This window comes from Salvelinus fontinalis, chromosome 35 (assembly GCF_029448725.1).
Source record: "Salvelinus fontinalis isolate EN_2023a chromosome 35, ASM2944872v1, whole genome shotgun sequence".
In the NCBI taxonomy this organism is placed as follows: Eukaryota; Metazoa; Chordata; class Actinopteri; order Salmoniformes; family Salmonidae; genus Salvelinus; species Salvelinus fontinalis.
Genome location: NC_074699.1, coordinates 29,439,247 through 29,461,693, shown reverse-complemented (window position 1 = coordinate 29,461,693; position 22,447 = coordinate 29,439,247). Strand labels below are relative to the sequence as shown.

The 22,447-nt window shown below is 44.3% G+C and overlaps 1 protein-coding gene and 1 pseudogene across 4 annotated transcripts in view; one reads left to right on the top strand and one right to left on the bottom strand.

Annotated features, from left to right (window-relative positions):
• The window catches only part of LOC129834699 (DENN domain-containing protein 5A-like), a 64,471-nt gene that overhangs the window by 40,451 nt on the left and 1,573 nt on the right, over positions 1–22,447 (bottom strand). The window lies entirely within an intron of this gene.
• LOC129834995 (U7 small nuclear RNA) lies at positions 10,413–10,463 on the top strand (annotated as a pseudogene).

Below are 22,447 nucleotides of genomic sequence, written 5' to 3'. Positions count from 1 at the left end.
AAACTGCATGGTTTCCCGAGTTGTAGCGGGAGGATCACACACCATGTCACTGCGTGACTCCAAGTTTACTTCGATATGACGGTTATTATATCAATATTTGTGGATAAAGAAATTTCCACTGCCATTTTGTGCATAATTAATTTTACAGACATAAAATGATACCACCATGTTGAACAAACACATTATCTGTCACCATTTATAAAATAGTTCCAAAACTTCCTGCATCCATCACAGGTGTCATGATTATTTTTATACAGTATGACTACACGCATAAAAACTGTGGATGGAAACATGGTTTGTAATGATGAGGGAAAATACAAAATTGCTAATGTTGACCCTATTATATTGCACTGTGCGTCTTTGCTGTGATTCAGATTTAAAGGTAAATGTTGATGTCTCTGTTATTCAACCGGCGGTCCGGTTAAAAAAACTATTATTTTTTTTGCCCAATGTTTTTATGTCGCTAGCAACAACAGAATAAACTAATGACATACCTACAGTAGAAAAGGAGAGTATCTTCTTTCTCAACTTCTAACTTTGAGCAAATTACACTCATTGGAGCCAATTACACTCACTGGAGTATCTGACATAGGCTTTGAAAAGCACCAGTGAATAGGCTACCAGTGTGGCAAGTGCCGCTGGCTGCTGGTAAGCTTTCTTGACTTGGAAATCCCTTTTTGCCAACACATGGCTAACCTTTGTTTAACCAGCAGCTTCACCCGGAGAGAGCAGGAGACAGGAAGTACTACAATTGACCTTTGTGTCTAAGGCTCCCTTGTGTGTCTGCTTGCTCCTCAGGTTGTTCTTGCTTCCCTCAGTTCCTGGTTTCCAGTTTTTCTTTCTCCCAGGCCCACAGTCCCAGCACCAAATCCAGCACATAACACCTGGTTATGTTTCACTCTATTGGATTACTCCAATATATGTGTATCACTCCGAAGCAGAGAGATATATCCGAGGTAAGGATTTACACATTTTCTCCGGTGTACACCTGTGTCACGGCTTGGGGTCAGCCCCAATATATAGACCTCATGGCCGCGACACGATAAAGCTCCGCCTTATCTCACCTCACTGGTCACCATAGCAGCACCCACTCGTAGCACGCGCTCCAGCAGGTATATCTCACTGGTCACCCCCAAAGCCAATACCCCCTTTGGTCGCCTTTCTTTCCAGTTCTCTGCTGCCAATGACTGGAACGAACTGCAAAAATCACTGAAGCTGGAGACTCTCCCTCACTAGCTTTTAGCACCAGCTGTCAGAGCAGCTCACAGATCACTGCACCTGTACATAGCCCATCTGTAAACAGCCCATCTATCTACCTCATCCCCATACTGTATTTATTTATTTATCTTTCTCCTTTGCACCCCAGTATCTCTACTTGCACATTCATCTTCTGCACATCTACCATTCCAGTGTTTAATTGCCATATTGTAATTACTTCGCCACCATGACCTATTTATTGCCTTAACTCCCTTATCTTACCTCATTTGCACACACCGTATATAGACTTTTTCTACTGTATTATTGACTGTATGTTTTGTGTATTCCATGTGTAACTCTGTGTTGTTGAATGTGTCGAATTGCCATGCTTTATCTTGGCCAGGTCGCAGCTGCAAAGGAGAACTTGTTCTCAACTAGCCTACCTGGTTAAATAAAGGTGACATAAAAGAAATAAAAAAATTGTGCCTTGACCAGGACCCAGGTCCTGTCAGACAGACGTGCGCCTGACCCACATCGGTGGGCTGGGCATTAATGTAAGAGACAAGAGTCGTCTGACGCCCACCCAGAGGGTGGCCTTCATTGGCATGGAACTGGACTCAGTACTCATGAGAGCATGCCTGCCCATCAGAAGGGTTCAGGGGATCGTATCTTGCCTCAACTACTTTCGGCAGGGGCGGGTGGTATCCGCCCTAACCTGCCAACGCCTGTTGGGCTAGCTGATGGCGGCCACATTGTTGATTCCCCTGGGCCTGCCCCATCTCCAGCCTCTTCAACAGTGGTTAACTCCCATCGGCTGCACCCAAAGCTCCACCGTCACCGCCAGCTGCGGGTGACCACGCAGTGCCTCAGGGCATTGTTGAGATGGCGCTGTCACTCCTTTCTCTCAGATGGGGTGGAGATGCCGAGGATGTGCCGCCGGGAGCTGGTCAGCACAGACACCTCCCAGAACAGCTGGGGGGGGGCAGCGGCTGTTGGCCAACACCTTGGAGCGGCAGGCACATCAATACACTACAGCTCCGAGCTGTACTGCTGGCCCTGCAGTCTTTCCTTCCATATCTGAAGGGAAGACATGTCCTGGTGAGAACAGACAACACACCACAGTGGTAGCTTACATCAACCATCAGGGTGGACTGAAGTCCCACCGCCTCCATATTATGGCACGGGAGCTCCTTCTCTGGGCTCAGGGACGTCTAGCGTCTTTGCGCGCAGCGCACGTACCTGGCATCCTAAATGTGGCAGTGGATATGTTCTCAAAGGTGGGCTCGCCACCTTGGGACTGGAGCCTACATCCCCAGGTGGTCAGCACCTGTGGGACAAGTTCGGGAGGGTGCAGGTGGACCTGTTTGCCTCCCTGGACAATGCACTTTGACCCATGTGGTACTTCATGCCTCTGGGCTTGGATGCTCTGGCTTACGATTGGCCATGGCTGGAGCTTACGCATTCCCCTCTTTTCCCCTGATCCAGGCTGTGCTGGACAGGACCAGGATGGCAGAGCATCGTCTGCTTCTGGTGGCCCCATACTGGCCCAGATGACCCTGGTTCAGCCTTCTCCTGTCCCTGTTGTTTGGGACACCTTGGCAACTTCCCCTGGGACCGGACCTGCTGTCTCATGTCGGGGGAACTCTGTGGCATCCGAGGTCGCACCGTCTCAGTCTGTGGGATTGGCCACTGAAGGGCACCGATTTTTTTTTATTTTGGAAAAGTTTTATTGTTGCATTTCCTTTAAAACATCTCATATTTATTATTGCACGTAATTTTATACACATAAAAATTTTATAATAGCATAAAACACAGCATTTGAATATTACATTTAAATTTGTTAAAAAGTACATGTTGTTAAAAACAATAGAAACAACCATGAATACAAGTCATTTTTCTTGTAAAACATTCAATGTGTAAAAGCCATTTAAAATGTGAACAGTTGTGGCCTAAAGTTTTGAGAATGACAGAAATATGAATTTTCAGTCTGCTGCCTCAGTTTGTATGATAGCAGTTTGCATATACTCCAGAATGTTATGAAGAGTGATCAGATGAATTGAAATTAATTGCAAAGTCCCTTTTTGCCATGCAAATGAACTGAATCCCCGAAAAAACATTTCCACTGCATTTCAGCCCTGCCACAAAAGGACCAGCTGACATCAAGTCAGTGATTCTCTTGTTAACACAGGTGTGAGTGTTGACAAGGACAAGGCTGGAGATCACTCTGTCATGCTGATTGAGTTCGAATAACAGACTGGAAGCTTCAAAAGGAGGGTGGTGCTTGGAATCATTGTTCTTCCTCTGTCAACCATGGTTACCTGCAAGGAAACACGTGCCGTCATCATTGCTTTGCACAAAAAGGGCTTCACAGGCAAGGATATTGCTGCCAGTAAGATTGCACCTAAAACAACCATTTATCGGACCATCAAGAACTTCAAGAAGAGCGGTTCAATTGTTGTGAAGAAGGCTTCAGGGCGCCCAAGAAAGACCAGCAAGCACCAGAACAGTCTCCTAAAGTTGATTCAGCTGCAGGATCGGGGCACCACCAGTACAGAGCTTGCTCAGGAATGGCAGCAGGCAGGTGTGAGTGCATCTGCACGCACAGTGAGGCAAAGACTTTTGGAGGATGGCCTGGTGTCAAGAAGGGCAGCAAAGAAGCCACTTCTCTCCAGGAAAAACATCAAGGACAGACTGATATTCTGCAAAAGGTACAGGGATTGGACTGCTGAGGACTGGGGTAAAGTCATTTTCTCTGATGAATCCCCTTTCCGATTGTTTGGGGCATCCGGAAGAAAGCTTGTACGGAGAAGACAAGGTGAGCGCTACCATCAGTCCTGTGTCATGCCAACAGTAAAGCATCCTGAGACCATTCATGTGTGGTGTTGCTTCTCAGCCAAGGGAGTGGGCTCACTTACAATTTTGCCTAAGAACACAGCCATGAATAAAGAATGGTACCAACACATCCTCCGAGAGCAACTTCTCCCAACCACCCAGGAACAGTTTGGTGACAAACAATGCCTTTTCCAGCTTGATGGTGCACCTTGCCATAAGGCAAGTGATAACTAAGTGGCTCGGGGAACAAAACATCAATATTTTGGGTCCATGGCCAGGAAACTCCCCAGACCTTAATCCCATTGAGAACTTGTGGTCAATCCTCAAGAGGCGGGTGGACAAACAAAAACCCACAAATTCTGACAAATTTTGTTAAAAAGCTGTCTTCGTTCCTTTGTACAGGAGCGGGGTGAGTCCTTACCAAACTCGCCTCCTCCTGCTCTTCCGAATCAATAACTGTCCTGTCCTTCAGGGCCCAGAGGAGATCCCTCCCCTAGACGCAGCAGCGCTGTCAGGCCGTGTCCGTCAGGACCTTGGGTGTTGTGGGGGACCCTTTGTCTGGGGTTAAGGCCCCCTTTCTTCTGTACCACCCCAGGGCCTCCGGGGCTACCATGGCCACTGCCTGGGAGGTGGTCTCTACTTGTTTCGCTACCAGCAGGTTGTGGGAGGACCACAGTGCTTCCTTCAGACACGGCACCAATGGTCCATGTTAGGACAACAGGAGGGTGTAATGAACACCATGCAGAGCGCAAGGGCGCTGGTTACAACCACGGCATACCAGTTGCGCTGGCGGTTGTTCTGCTCTTGGTGCACTGGTATTGAGGTTGTGCCTGAGTCCTGAGGGGTGCACTATGTCCTCCAATACCTGCAGTCTCGCTTGGATGAGGGCTTGGCAGCCTCTACACTGAGAGGGTATTTGGCCGCTATATCTTCCTGCCATGCGGGGTGGATGGACATGCCAGTGTGGCGCCATCCCTTGGTCTCCAGGTTTATGAGGGGGGTTCCTCGCCTGCGTCCAGCTAGGACCAGTTCAATGGCGAGCTGGGATCTGGATGTGGTCTTGGCAGCTTTGGCAAAGCCGCAATTCGAACATTTGGAGTCTGCCTCCCTGAAACACATCTCTATGGAGGTGTTTTTCTAGGTAGCGATTACTTCCATGAAGAGGGTGGGTGAGCTCCATCCTTATTCGGTAAGTTTTGAGTGCTACCGGATGACCCTGGGGGAGGAGTATATCTCCACCCCAACCCTTCATTCCTCCTTAAGGTTCTGTCAGACAGACATGTGAACATCCCTTTTGTCCTGTCTGCTTACGACCCCCCCGGCAGTGGCGGGGGAGTCTGGGCCTCCCTCCGGCATGCTATGCCCTGTGAGGGCACTGGCTGCCTACGTGGAGCGGACACGGTCAGTGAGAACAACAGACCAGGTCTTTGTCTCACTTGATCGTGGACACGATTACGACAGCATACCGCCTGGCTGGCAGGCCAGTGCTGGGATCTGTGGTGGCACATTCAACACGAGGTGTGGCTGCGTCCTGGGCTCTACTGAGAGGAGTGCCCCTCGCTGATATCTGTGCTGCAGCCAGCTGGGCTTCCTCTTGCACCTTTGGTAGGTACTATCGGGTAAATGTGTCACCTCCCTCTGCGGTGGGTTCAGCGATCCTGGGCGTCGCCTCCCCTTCCGTGGATTGTGCCGGGACCCCCCTTCCACATTGACGGCCCTTGCGTCTCGGTCCCTTGCTGGGACTTTACCGTTGGCTGGCCAGGTCCCTCTAGCACCAACTAGTCTGGGTATACCAATATATTGGAGTGATCCAATATAGTGAAACATAACGAAAGTTACATGAGCTATATGGATCACTCCAATTCTCTACGGTGCTAGAGCCGCCTCAGAAATGATGTAGAAAACGTGATTCGCGGCCATGGGGTCTATATATGGGGGCGGGCCCCAGCCATGACACAGGTGTACACGGGAGTAAATCTGTAAATCCTCACCTCGGATGTATCTCTCCGTCGCAAAGTGATACCAATATATTGGAGTGATCCATATAGCTCACATAACTGTGGTTACATACGTAACCTTCGTTTTCCAGCCCTGATACCAGCACAATATCCAACCCAGCCCCAACACCAACCCAGTTCTTCCTGGTCCCAGCCCCAATAGCAGCACCAACCCTGGATACAGAACTGACCAACCACAATTGCCACCTCCAACCAGAAACTGACAGACCCCACCCCTTCCCCAACATAAAGACACAAACACACTGTCAACCATTCCACCAGACCAGCTATTCCCATACTGCCGTCGGGGGTACGCTAAATACAAATATGACTCACTTTTTTTTTTAAATAAAAAATTCTTCACATTTTCAAACAGTCTATTTATATTTTCCAATGGGGCTATACATTTGGGTGAGGTTTTTTCTTGCCTGAGTATCCTTGTTTCACTGCCAAAAATAAAATAAAATCGTCTAGTGTTCAGCAAAATAACAACACAATGTCAAATACAGTTAGCCTCGTAAAATAATTAACATCCAATCACAGTGTAACTGTTACTCTTTCGCAGGAATTCCACTAACGGTCCGTATGTAGCTAAACGTAGCTACTGCTCATTCCGTTTGCTCGAAAATGGATAAATGTTTAAAAAAAAGTAAGGCCCGGATCCATAGAAACACATACCAACTCTACTGGTAGTACTGCTACCACCAGCAGTACTACACCTGCACCTGTCGACGACACAAGTTGTTCTGCTTCCACGAGCACATCCAATGCTAGCATCAGTATTTCTACATATGTTGTTAGCCCAGCAAGCATGGATACTGACAGTTGTGAATCTGATGCAGCCGAAGAGCTACTGCCCCCTTACCCGGGAAAGCACTGAACAACAGACAGGGAAGTTTGACCATCGAAGAGGCGCAAATATGATGAGAACTACAATGATTTGGGGTTCACTTCTATTGGGAGTAGTGCCTTTCCTCAGCCACAGTGTGTTATATGTGCAAAAGCACTATCTCACAACTTGATGAAACCTTCACTCTTGCGCAGACATTTAGAAACAAAACATGTCAATTTGAAAAACAAGCCACGGGAGTTTTATGAGCGAGAATTAAGACGACTTTTGAGTAGTAAGACATGTATAAAAGCAACAGATACCATTAATAAGAAGGGGCTAGAAGTGTCTTATATGGTGAGCTACCGAGTGGCTAGGACAGGCAAGCCCCATACTATTGTGGAGGAATTCATTCTTCCTGCTGCCGTGGATATGGCTGGGACAATGCTGGGGGAAAAGGCCAAGAAAATTATACAGACAATGCCTTCATCAAACAACACTGTTTCACAACGCATCAGTGACATGGCAGGAGATGCTTTGAAACAAATACTGCTTCACATACAAGCCAGTGAATTATATGTGTTACAGCTGGATGAGTCAACAGATGTGGCAGGCCTGGCACAGCTCCTGGTATAGAGACATCCTCTTCTGCAAACCACTGGAAACCAGGACAACTGGAGAGGATATTTTTAAAGTACTGGACAGCCTTGTGACATCAAATGGACTTTGATGGTCAAGATGTGTTGGTATCTGTACTGATGGCGCAAAAGCCATGACAGGGAGACATAGTGGAGTGGTAACGCACGTGCAAGCAGTAGTTCCCAACGCCACTTGGGTACACTGCAGCATCCACCGAGAGGCTCTTGCTACCAGAGGAATGCCTGACAGCTTGAAAGACGTTTTGGACATTACAGTGAAAATGGTTCACTTTGTTTAAGCAAGACCCCTGACCTCTTGTGTATTTTCTGCACTATGCAATGATATGGGCAGCGACCGTGTAATGATTTTACAAGATACAGAAGTGCGCTGGTTATCGAGTTTTTTTAAATTGAGAGACGAGCTTAAAGTTTTCTTTACTGACCATAATTTTCACTTGTCTGACAGCTTGCATGATGACGAGTTTCTCACACGACTGGCCTATCTGGGTGATGTTTTTTCTCGCCTGAATGATCTGAATCTAGGATTACAGGGACTCTCCACAACTATATTCAATTTGCAGGACAAAATTGAGGCTAGGATTAAGAAGTTGGAGCTCTTCTCTGTCTGCATTAACAAGGACAACACACAGGTCTTTCCATCATTGTATGATTTTTTGTGTGCAAATTAAATCAAGCTGTCAAATGTGATATAGCGAAGCACCTGAGTGAGTTGGGTGTGCAATTACGCAAGTACTTCCCCAAAACGGATGACACAAACAACTGGAATCGTTATCCTTTTCATGCCTTGCCTCAGTCCACTTACCGACATCTGAACAAGAGAGCCTCATCGAAATTGCAACAAGCGGTTCTGTGAAAATGTTATTTAATCAGAAGCCACTGCCGGATTTCTGGATAGGGCTGCGCTCAGAGTTTCTTGCCTTGGCAAATCACACTGTTAAGACACTGATGCCCTTTGTAAACACGTACCTATGTGAGAGGGGATTCTCGGCCTTCACTAGCATGAACACTAAACACAGGCACAGACTGTGTGTGGAAAATTATTTAAGACTGAGACTCTCTCCAAGCACACCCTTCTCATTAACCTGTGGTGAGTTATTCACAATTTTTGATGAACAAGTAAGGTTTTAAATGGAAGATGGCTAAATAAAGAGCAAAATTATTGATAATTATTATATTATTATTTGTGCCCTGGTCCTATAAGAGTTGTTTGTCACTTCCCACGAGCCGGGTTGTGACAAAAACTCACACTCATTCTTATGTTTAATAAATGTATTGTCACGTTCTGACTATAGTTATTTTGTGTTTTCTTGGTTTTAGTGTTGGTCAGGACGTGAGCTGAGTGGGCATTCTATGTTGTGTGCCTAGTTTTCCGTTTCTATGTTTGGCCTGATATGGTTCTCAATCAGAGGCAGGTGTTAGTCATTGTCTCTGATTGGGAACCATATTTAGGTAGCCTGTTTTGTGTTGGATTTTGTGGGTGGTTGTCTTCATGTCTTCGTGTGTCTGCACCAGACAGAACTGTTTCGGTTTTTCATATTTTGTTGTTTTGTAGTGTTCACGTTTATTTGGCTTTAATTAAAAATGATGAACACTAACAACGCTGCGCTTTGGTCCGATCCTTCGTCCACAGAAGAAAGCCGTTACATGTATCGTATAGTGTGTGTGCTGACCCTGGTTCTGGAGGGAGTACGCAGCAGGGAAATTAATGTTTTAAGGGGTACGGGATTACAAAAAGTTTGGGAACCACTGCACCAGACCAACCATGACTGACTGACTGACTAATTGATGTACTGATGATTGTTACCTGTTTTTTTTATTGACTGCATTTCTTTTTAGTCTTTTGTTAGTTTCTCATTTCATTAACTTAAGTTGATTGATTGCTTATTGTTTGAATTGTTGATTATTTAGAATTTTAACAAAATTTGATTATAAATGGTAACTTGTAAATTATTTTGAAGAAAATTAAAATTGATTGACTTTGTTTAACCAGCTAAACAGCTGTTCTTAGCAAACATGTGTTTGCCGTTACCTTTCTAGCTAATAGGCTATGTTAGAGATTACACTTCCTCTTCTAATTGTAATGTGGGGAGTTCAAAATAATGAAAAAATATCTACCAAATCTATTCATTTTAAAATGTTGATTACCTTTTGCAACAGTTAACAAGTTGTCCCAGATGAATGATGCAGTGCCCCCCCTTGGGCCAATAGAGATATCGCGTCTCACTAACACGTCAGTTAATTACTATAGCTCCCACCTTAGACCAATCAATGTAATTTTGTAAATGCCGGATCTCTATGGCAAGACGCATCATTCACCCAAGTTTAGTCAAAATCGTCCCAGTGCTGTCTGAGATATTGTGTGACTAACGTACAAATGGATGGACATAGATCCATTGTCCCCTCCCCAATTTCATCGTGGGGGACAATTGTCATTCACCTGATAAGGCAAGATGTGATTTAACATTTATTTTGCTAACATATGATGGGGGTCCTTGGGTCGCTGGTTTGCCTGGAATGGGGTACCTGGGCAAGAAAATCGTGGCTGTAGAATTAACTGCTTAATCTGCTGTTTACTTTCACGTCCATAGCCTAGAATGATGGGCTGGAAACTAGGCCAGGAATGTGAACAATTAGACTAGCCAAACAATGGAGTGGTATGTCAACAATACTAGGCACAATCAGACAGGAGACAAACAGAGAGCACAGAGAACACGGCATTCATCATGCTATCTATCCAGTCATGAAAACCTGACATATAAATCCATTCATATGTTAATGTTTAATTTGCATATACCCCACCCACTCCCCTACCCCATATCCCATTGTGTGCCACCCATGACCGAGAAATGTACATGCCAATTAGAGTCCATATCATTATTTCCTAACAAATAATGGAACATGTGTTGTTTTAGTATTTGTCCAGTAGGTTTCCTCAGTGAGGAAGCCCCCAAAACTACATTAAAGAAAAAATACTGAAAATATAATGCGGAAGTTAGTATAATGCATGTTATATAATGCACCACAAAACACTACGCCTATACATCACTGTATAAGTTAGTGTTAAGGCTGGTTTTCCTTGTTATGTAGTTACCTCTGGATACTGTACAAGGCAGGGCACCTAATAGCCAAGAAAAAAGTGATAAATTGACACTCTTGTTTAACAAGCATTTGTGGGTGTTAAAAAGACACTGTCATGGGCCACTGAATTCATTATTTCTCCGCCAGTAGGCCTAGTACACATGCCTACGCACACACAGTACTGGTCTCATCCATGGACTACCCAAAGTTACAAGTACTAGGCCACTGTCCTCGCTTGCAACACTCACTACCGAGTTGCAAACTGACTCGGCAAGCAACATCAGTACAATAATTGTTCGTCAGGAACTTCATGAAATGGGTTTCCATGGCAGAGCAGCCACACACAAGCCTAAGATCACCATAAGCAATACAAACTGTCAGCTGGAGTGGTGTAAAGCTTGCCGCCATTGGACTCTCCGCTCTCTCTCTCTAGTCCTGCGTGCCAGGGACTGCCTCCAGAACAGACCCCCTCCTGTGCTCAACCTACATACCATTCCTAGTGCCATCACGGCCAACTGAGCTGAGGATGGAATGACTCAGGAGAGCAGAGATGCCTCATGCCTCTCAGTTATCAGAATGCTCAGCTCGTCATCATCACAGCAGAATGTTCATGCGGACATCGCTAACATATCAAAAACCGATCGCAGCAAAGACACCATGACCTTCTCACTAAGTGAGCCCAGCCAAAAATGCAGCAAAGCTATGGACCATTTGGCTCACTCACACAGAGGAGAGACAGCTTATTTTTGTGTTATTCACAGCCTTCAGAGCAAGGCCTCCCTCTGAAATACCCATGAGTGTTTTTCTACTCCATTAACTGGGCCTGTTGGGATTCCACACACAAATGCCCAACACCGCGCCACAGCAGAAGTCATTATTTACACAAGGTCGTGAGAACAAAAAACCTGCACACTGCTGAGAGAGTGCATAAACAAGAAACAGAGGAAGAAGACAGACACTACTGGCTTCTAAGTACTATATCCATATCCCCCAGAACCATGGGCATGAGCGTTCCCATCTTTCATCCGGAGAGAAGGTGCTTGATTTAACTTGCTGCGACTGCCAGATGGATGGGGTTTGAATTTTAGCAGCGATTCCATTGGTCCTTAGCGCAAACTCCACCCACCTGGCGTGCCGTTGAACTCAATCAAGTGCCCGACACGACACCATGTTCTTGAGCATGAGGCGCCTTCAGAGCAAACCCACCTCTCAGGACAATGGATTATCCTTTGGGGTTGTACTACACCACATCAGACGTCACCCTGACATAAATATGAGGGAGGCCAGCAGCCTCGTCTTACAGCGCAATCTGTCCACAAGGAGGCTGTATAAGAAAACATAACAGAGCAGAGATTAATGGGATAGGGGTAGAGGATCTAGGGGTTTAATCACTTCTTGAATGAGAAATAAGAAAGGGCATACTTCTAACATATGGAGGAGAGCTTAGTAAATCAGCCCTGTTGATTAACAGCCACCAGTAACTCTTTACGCCAAGGGGACAAGACGGGTAATGAATAACTACACTACTCCATCTATCCAAGACACTTGTATGGATGGGGATTTTAAAATCCTCTATATTATTCCAGTCACTGGCCATGAATAACTGAGTGGACTGAGATGGATGGGTTCACTCCATGTTGACTCCAGCAGCATAACGTCAGGTGATTAGTAAGACAGACAGGGAGCAAGCGGCAGAGACGCTTTCCTGTGAGAATGGGATGCGCAGCCAAACACCTGGAGACACACAGCTGTGGGCAGGAAACCCCTTTGTGAGAGCAGAGAACCATTTGTTCACAAATATCTGAGACAATCGTGGGGGAAACTAGTAGTCCTCTTTTCATACAGCACACCTGACTGCTGTCTCAATGTACTGTATCAATGGAGGAGTCTCATACAGAATAATGCAAATTGTTGTTCTGATATCTTTTAAAATTCCTAGGGGGCTTCCTATATCAGGACACCTACTGGACAAACACTAAGAGGTCATCATTTTGACTGTGACCTTAAGAGAAAGCAAAAAGCTTCATGCCCTCTACCCATTATTCTTCCATTGTCAGTTAATCAGAACAGGATCCTTGCATTTCTTTGAGGACCAGGTGAGAACAATCATTTCTCATCAAACCATTCATTACGGTCTGCTACTTCACTTCAAAAGTACCAGGTAAGTATGTACCTTACTGACACTACTTTATTATAGCACTACGGGTGGCATGCCTATGGTGCACATAGTAAATAGACTACCATGACCCATGTTCCTATGTTGGCTGTCGATATAAAAGTTATCAAAATGTACTATCGTTCACATTCAAGGATATCATACCCATTTTTCCTTTGAATGTATTTCATGGAATTTGCTGTACACTATTCAGAAATGTAATAATAAATGCAGCCATTTCACACCCAGAACACAACACATCTGGAAAAGGGGACAGCTCTCAAAAATGTGTGTAAGGGGGGACTTGTTCAATACAGTGGACCATAGAGTTCCAGGAGTATGTACTATGAATGCTGGACACAGGATAAATTAACAAGTATTCTTTCACAGTGTAAAATGGTGATTCCTACATCAGGAAACTTACTGGACAAATACTAAAATAGCTAATTCTCCAAACCTCAATGTGGCATCAGGGTGGCATGCCTACATAACACATAGGCACATGGGTCATGGTTGTCCATGTTACACGGTGGGGGCGTGTCATATGCAAATTAGGTAAAAATGAGCCCAACGATACACACAACTATGGGAGGGAGACTACGCCAACAATATGAAGTGAAATGATGAAGCAACTAATTATACTGAACAAAAATATAAACGCAACATGCAACAATTTCTATGATTTTATTGAGTTACAGTTGATATAAGGAAATCAGTCAATTGAAATAAATAAATTAGGCCCTAATCTATGGATTTTTACATGACTGGGAATACAGATATGCATATGTTGGTCACAGATACCTTAAAAAAAAAGTAGGGTCTTGGATCTGAAAACCAGTCAGTATCTGGTGTGACCACCATTTTCCTCATGCAGCACATCTCCTTCGCATAGAGTTGATCAGGCTGTTGATTGTGGCGTGTGGAATGTTGTCCCACTTCTCTTTAATGGCTGTGCGAAGTTGCTGGATATTTGCGGGAACTGGAACACGCTGTCATACACGTCAAGCCAGAGCATCCCAAACATGCACAATAGGCGACATGTCTGGTGCAGGCCATGGAAGAACTGGGACATTTTCAGCTTCCAGGAATTGTTTACTGAGCCTTGCGACATGAGACCATGCATTATCATGCTGAAACATGATGTGATGGCGGCAGATGAATGGCATGACAATGGGCCTCAGGATCTCGTCCTGGTATCTCTGTGCATTCAAATTGCCATCGATAAAATGCAATTGCGTTCATTGTCCATAGTTTTCACCTGCCCATGCCATAGCCCCACTGCCACAATGGGGCCCTCTGTTCACAACGTTGACGTCAGCAAAGCGCTTGCTCACACAACGCCATGGTCTGCAATTGTGAGGCCGGTTGGACGTACTGCCAAATTCTCTAAAACAATGTTGGAAGGAGGTTATGGTAGAGAAATTAACATTAAATTATCTGTCAACAGCTCTGCCAATTGCACACTCCCTCAAAACTTGAGATGTCTGTGGCATTGTGTTGTGTGACAAAACTGCACATTTTAGAATGGCCTTTTATTGTCCCCAGCACAAGGTGCACCTTTGTAATGATCATGCTGTTTAATCAGCTTCTTGATATTCCACACCTGTCAGGTGGATGGATTATCTAGGCAAAGGAGAAACGCTCACTAACGTGAATGTAAACAAATTTGTGCACAAAATTTGAGAGAAATTTCTGGGATCTTTTATTTCAGCTCATGAAACATGGGACCAACACTTTACATGTTGTGTTTATATATTTGTTTAGTGTAAGAACAGATTCATGTAGCATTCAGATAAAGTCAGTGGCAACGTGAAAGAATCCTCTGCCCCTAAACACTATCTTGTGTCTTAGTAGGCTTTTCGTAACATTATCTAGGGGTGAACAGAAAAGACTGTCAATCTCGTCTGGCTTTTCCAGTCTGGCTGCTGGTAGTGCTTTCAGGGTTTGTAGCTTCCACAGAGAGATGTACTGTATGTACAATGTAACCAGGGGTGACATGTACAGAATGACCTTCTAGGACTAGTCATAAAGGAGATATGGGTAATGTGCTCTTTTTCACTGAACCAACTCACACAGTCTGTAAAAACCTTGCTTAATGGCAAAGGGAGGAAATTCCAAATGCCAAAGGATGAGTAGGACTGAAAGCATGTTTTCTCTAACTTTATGAAAAGACTGAACTCTTTCCAGTATAGTATATTGATAAAGCAGAGCCCCAGTGGCAGCCAATCATTGCTTTTCCTTGTCAAACCGGAGTCTCCAGATCATGTGACTCAACATGGCCTGGCCACAGTTTACCTCTGGCTGTGACCAATGTTGAAAATGAATTGTCTCCATTTCCTTTCAACAGAAGCAGCGTGAGCCTTTCTTCATGGAAGCCTGCCTGCCTCAGCAGCAGAGCTGAGATCAAATGGACAGACAGGCTGAGAGGTAATGAGGGAGTCAGTCTGCATCATCGCTTTCATAAAAACGCTATCTGCTCCTCTGCCGTGCAGCCATCTTAACCCCCTTCATAAGAAAGGCTTCCTGTTTCCACAGAGTCGAGCAGAGGAGATAGAGAGAGCCTCAGGGTGCTGAGAGGGCAGAGTTAGCTTATTATACAAGCTTTTCTCCAGTCATGAACTCTGCCTGGGAATTAAAGGCAGGTTTCCTTATGTTAAGCATTTATTTCAGTTCTGTATGACTTGAGCTTTGACACCCAGAGTCAGGAACTGCAGAGAGGTCTCGAGACATGTGTGGACTATGCACACCCCATAGTGAATGTATATATACTGTATACTGAACAAAATTATAAACCCAACATTCAACAATTTCTAAGATTTTACTGAGTTACAGTTCATATGAGGAAATCAGTCAATTTAAATTCATTAATTAGGCCCCAATCTATGGATTTCACATGACTGGGAACACAGATATAAATCTGTTGGTCACAGATACCTTAAAAAAAACAGGCCTCACAATGGGCCTAACGATCTGGTCACAGTATTTTTGTGCATTCAAATTGCCATCGATAAAAAATGCTTGTTGTCCGTAGCTTATGCCTGCCCATACCATAAACCCACCACCACCATGTGACAGTCTGTTCACAACATTGACATCAACAAACCGCTCGCCCACACAACTCCATACACATGGTCTGCGATTGTGAAGCCGGTTGGATGTACTGCCAAATGTTCTAAAACGTCGTTGGAGGCGGCTTATGGTAGAGAAATGAACATTAAATTCTCTGGCAACAGCTCTGGTGGACATTCCGGTAGTCAGCGTGCCAATTGCACGCTGCTTCAAAAATTGAGACATGTGTGGCATTGTGTTGTGTGACAAAACTGCACATTTTAGAGTGGCCATTTACTGTCCCCAGCACAAGGTGCACCTGTGTAATGATCATGCTGTTGATATCAACTTCTTGATATGCCACACCTGTCAGGTGGATGGATTATCTTGGCAAATGAGAAATGCTTACTATCAGGGAGGTAAACAAATTTGAGAGAAATAATCTTTTTGAGTGTATGGAACATTTTTGGGATCTTTTATTTCAGCTCATGAAATATGGGACCAACACTTTACATGTTGTGTTAATATTTTTGTTCAGTGTAGAAATCTGCCTTTTATAATCTCAGAATATAGAGTATTATGTGTATTGCTCAATAAAGGATGGCTTGGCTTCTTCTCAGTATCAACTTCTCGAGTCGAAAAGTGATTTTGAATTACATAAAAGTACAGAAAGAAGAGACCCAGCTGGGCCATCCGAAATGTCTAAAACCAACAAGTACCGGAGGGCTAGATATTTCAAGGGCACACACACTTGTTTCCCCTATTTAATTATACTTCCATGTGTATAACACTTCAACAGTCATTATTCAATTCCACAAGGTTACAGATTTGCTTAAACACTATTTAGTTAGACACTGTAAGATGCCCGAGGAAACATCCTTAGGACTTGAGCTCCTTTAACACACCTATGAATTATTAGCAGGCAGTGAATATGAGTGCAGACCCACACTGAGCATGTGCGGGGGGCTTTATAGTGATGTCATTCATTGAGGGATTAAAGAGAGGGGTTGTCTGGGAAACTCAAGGGATGTTAGTGTTTGAATAGTGCGGGGGTGCTCAGAGTGAGTGTGTGCATGTGTGTGTGCACGCACGTGTGTGTGTGCGCGCGGGTTGTGTCAGCTGCCTGTCCCCATGAGCTCAGCAGGACCAAGTTGTGACCCAGCCAATCACGTCGGCCTGGCAGGAGGGCCGCTAATACATATGCTAATCTGGTTTCACCCTGCACCCCAACACTGTCGCATAAAGGAGAGTTTTGTCATCAAGTTTGCCACGTTTTGGCTGCTGCAGCCAGTGATATAACTGCCCCCTGATGGCAAAGTCAGTGTCAGAAAAAATGACAGCATGTGCATGGCATACTGAGGGAGAGTGATATTAGCTGGTTAGTTATATCGATTTTTCTAAAATACATGGTGATCGTGACATGGCAAACAATTATGTGACCTCTGTCCATGTTACTTTGGAATGGATCACATTTAATAATTACTAGTCTGTCATATTGGATATGAAGAGTACTTTCTGGAGATCACACAGCTTTGGACCTTAATAACTTCAGCATATTGAAACGAAAAGAAGAGGACAAAGGGAGTTCGATGAAAAAAGAAAAAAGAAGAGTCTCATCTTAAGAAGCTTTGTGCACAAAAATCTATTAAAAATCAAAGAGAAAATCGGAGAGGGGGCCGAAGACTATCTTGTCTCTTTGTGGGGGGAACACAAGGAAATGCAGTGCTCTACAGAGGAAAGCTTCAGGCCATGTTTAGGCAGTGGATAGAGAGAGAGTGGGTTTCTGTTCCCCTGTCAGAGCTCATGATCTGGAAGGGCTAATCATGCACTGGTCACAGCACAGAGGCATTCTGAGACAGACAGCTCATCCTCATTCACCTCAGCCTTATCATTTCTACCCTCAGTCCCCATATTCCTAACGTCAACACATTGACAGTCAGAGCCCCCTTATGAAAGTGAAATCTGCTTTTTTTCCTGACAGCTTTTTCAATTTCTACATTGGAAGACATTTTTTATACCTCCCCCAGAAACACTCAAATAATTTTCCTCTAACATGGATGTCCTCAGGCAAGTCACAATGTCTGCTCATTATGGGGGCTTGAACTCTTATAAGAGAACCTAGTCAGTACAGTGATACAGTGTTGGGTCCAACTGTTACAGAACATTGCTAGGCCTATATCTCCAGGCGGACTCCTGTTCCGGTACTTAAGACAAATAACCCTCTAAAGGACACATCTGTTTTAAGTCCTGGTGGAGAAAGATGACGGAGGTTTCCTGTGAGGATATATGGGCTCTGTGAACCAATACAAACATACTGTACAGTGTAGCCTCTATACACGTTACAGAAAACTACCTGAGAAAGACAGGGTGAGTGACAGCTGTCAGTTAGGCACAGCTGTTCAATTCACCACTAAAACCTCCTCCTATCATTGGTGGTGATCAGAGAAAGGGCTATCTGGAAAGCCCCCTCCATCCTGACTGCCTGACTTTACCGTTTGAGTCAGAACACAAGCCATGGAAAGATCAGTGTGACTCAAACCACACTGTAAAACTGACAAATCAGCTTGTGTTCACAAGCGATCTGAATTGTGGGGTTTCTTATGATTTCACAAGGCTTCTGCTCACCTGAAGTGAAACTGCCAGATCAGCGTATGGGCAAGCCCCTCTTTCTCCAACAAACATCCCAGCAGATTGTGAGGGGTGATAAGAGCATGCGTCATGGACCACACTACCTTAATTGTGTTTCTTAAGGTGTCAGCATGCTTCAGTTAGGCTACGTGCCTAGCCGAACTCGGCTAGCCGAACTGAACGAGTGTACTCGCATACTCTCATAAAAAACTTTCATTTGAAAAACAAGAAAAAAGCGGCAATAGTTTGTCCATTTTGAAAAGCTGTAGCAAGTATACACTTAGTCAAAATAGTCTGAATTAATCTAAAATAACTCAAGAAATCTGTCATTAATTTTGACGTTTTTGCTGAGGAGATGTTAGCCGCACAATTTTACATTCAACTAAGATGTTTGGTGCAGTACTTCTCAATTAAAATTTTGCATGAAAACAAGTCGTCTCTCATTGAATGACAACAAAGACTTTATTGAAGAATCCCTACTGTTGACCAATCACCGACGAAGGGGCGTAGACTTTGGCTACCGACTTCGGCTTCCCTCAAGAAAAAAAATGGTGTGCCCGAACAGCTGAAAAAACCCTTACCTGTGTCAAAAACGAACAAAAACGTCACAAAATGTTGTAATGACATATGCACAAACTCTTCTGAGCTGTTTCGGCTGGAAAGCGTGCGGACGCCTTTAGTCGACACACTCACCACAGCACAGACTGATTGCATAGACTCTAGAGACAGCAGCTCGAAGCTTGCTCAGTCCACTAATCACATGACACCCATAATCTCGTCTGATTGGTCAGTGAGAGCAGCTTGTGCTGTCTGTTTGCTGTGTGCACGTGACTCCTCCAGTCTGCCAGGGAGAAGAAGAGCTCCCCCACTCACCGCTGCTACTGTATATGAAGCAGCTCTGCTAGCGCTAACTGGGTCTCAGCAACCTTGAGAACGAGAGGGGCAGCAGGAAGTTCATACCGAGAACACATAGCCTGCACACGGCAGGAACCGTACTGCTTGCAGTATCTCCACAGAGTATAGTTGTGGTGGAGGGCGTTATCAAGAGATACCAAAATAGCTGCATGAGAATGCATTCATGTAACCATCCAAAAGCCTTGTTTCTCGAAGAGGATACATACTCCATGGATCTCTACTGTAGAGAGAGGGAGAGGTGCTTTTCCAATGAAACGTATGTGTTTCCATCAGGAATGTGACACAAAAGACTTGTAGCAAGCAGAACCAACAACCTCTGCATCATATGTGTCCACACTCTCCGTCACTAGCCAGTCTCTGCAGTCAGTCGGTGAGCAGCAGAACAGAGGCCACGCTGTAGGAAGCTTAGACTGAAGCTGGAGACTCATATCTCCCTCACTAACTTTAAGCACCAGCTGTCAGAGCAGCTCACACATCACTGTACATAGCCCATCTGTAAATAGTCCATCCAACTACCGCATCCCCATACTGTATTTATTTATTTATCTTGCACCTTTGCACCCCAGTAGTTCTACTTGCACATTCATCTTCTGCACATCTACCATTCCAGTGTTTAATTGCCATATTGTAATTACTTCGCCACCATGACCTATTTATTGCCTTACCTCCCTTATCCTACCTCATTTGCACACACTGTATATAGACCTTTTCTACTGTATTATTGACTGTATGTTTGTTTATTCCATGTGTGTTGATGTATGTGTCGAACTGCTTTGCTTGATCTTGGCCAGGTCGCAGTTGTAAATGAAAACTTGTTCTCAACTAGCCTACCTGGTTAAATAAAGGTGAAATATATATATATATATATATATTTTTTAAATAGACACCTTAGCTTAGCCCCTTTTTTCTCAATTTCCGCCTTGAATGACGTGCCCAAAGTAAATTGCCTGTTGCTCAGGCCATGAAGCCAGGATATACACTGCTCAAAAAAATAAAGGGAACACTTAAACAACACAATGTAACTCCAAGTCAATCACACTTCTGTGAAATCAAACTGTCCACTTAGGAAGCAACACTGATTGACAATAAATTTCACATGCTGTTGTGCAAATGGAATAGACAAAAGGTGGAAATTATAGGCAATTAGCAAGACACCCCCCAAAACAAGAGTGATTCTGCAGGTGGTGACCACAGACCACTTCTCAGTTCCTATGCTTCCTGGCTGATGTTTTGGTCACTTTTGAATGCTGGCGGTGTTCTCACTCTAGTGGTAGCATGAGACGGAGTCTACAACCCACACAAGTGGCTCAGGTAGTGCAGTTCATCCAGGATGGCACATCAATGCGAACTGTGGCAAAAAGTTTTGCTGTGTCTGTCAGCGTAGTGTCCAGAGCATTTTATGATTATTTATTTGAATTGCGCACCATCCAGTTTCACTCTCACTAACTAGTCAATCACGACACTACCTCACCACATCAGAGCTTAAGGAAGGCCAACGCTAACAGCCATGTGTGTACAGCTGGAGGAGATTCACAAATATACTCACAGGGATACATTTTCACAGACATTCACACAATGTCTCAGTGACGTGGCAGCACCCCATAGAGAGTAGTACACTCACAACATTGCTAGCGTATTGTCCTCTTGCTACGACATTGCAGTAACATTGTAATAGCGTTTTTTTTTGTCAGCTAGTAGGATCTAGCTAATAAGGCAGGAGGGCAAATGTGATGTATTGTAATCCTCTATGATTAGACAAGATGCTCCCTAACCATTATAACCTACCCTGTTGATCCTTGACCACAATGAGGAAGATTACATCAGGGTCTGGCCCTAGGCAGTTTTCACTATTCAGAATCCCCGCCATACAGTCACTTCCTATTCGCTGATCCAATCTTACAAGAGGAGGAATCCTGGAAGCATATCATTCAAAACACATTCTACATAAAACACACAGCTTGAGATATCTGACAGGCAAACAGCTTTAATTCCTTTAGATGTGGCTGGTAGACTCAGGAAACAGTCTGTAACAAGCATGTCTAATAAGAGCCTATTGTACCATTAGACCAAACAGTGCTACAAGTCTCAGCAGTGCACTCATGGCCCTGGAACTATGCACGGAATGGCAAAGAGGACAAATTCCTCATCCCATATCAACTCAGCCAATAGAACCCTTAGCCCCCAAAAAGGCTTTCCATTGTCTGAGTGTGTCACCGCAGACATGAAGCCCAAGTATGGAACCTACAGGTTAACCTCTAGTCTTCTGCAGTCTAATCTCTGGTCAGAGGACCACCATTATTTGTCTAATTCACTCTTCCTAGATTGATGAATTACTGAATGACATGCAATCTCCTGCTGAACACCCCAGTGACTTTTACTTTCACCAGCTGGTCTCTATCTCATTAGAAAGGCAGGTACTCGAGGAGAGGAGACAATCATGATAAGAATCTGAATAGCATAATTCTCTCTAGATAAACAACAGGGAAGTGAACACATCCTTGACTGATTTCTGTAAAAGATTCTACTTCCACTTTTACACAGAGGAAGGAAAAGTGTCTTTGCGACAAAGATTAAAAAGTTAACTAATGCAAATACTGTTGATAATTTATCTCATCAGATGTGTTAAGTACATTTGCATAAGAGAGATCTTGTATGTGTGTTATCTAAAGATGTTTCCATCCTTCCTGCAAAAAAACTGTCCCTTGATAAGTAGAACCTTAGGCCTATGTTTTGTGAAATGAGAGACATGCTAGGGTGGTGCCACTCACAAACCAGTGAGTTGTGTATGTTTTTTATTACAGCAGTTCACAGTCTTCTTTTTGCCTACATTATACCTCATTATTGTATACTGTAAAATTAGGATACTTTATGAGGGGACAGTCAAGGCACAGGATGTATGCTCATTGTGTTTGTTGAACTATACAAGGGTTTGTTCTTTCCAGAGAGCCTACAGAGGTGGAGAGCAACTAATGACATCTCACGAGACACAAACAAAATAGAATTGTGCTGATTCATGATTGAGACCACCTGCGAGACTAACAAAAATGTCTCTGCAGTATAATAAATTATTGTTCTGATTTGTACATATTCATAAACAGGAGGTTATGTT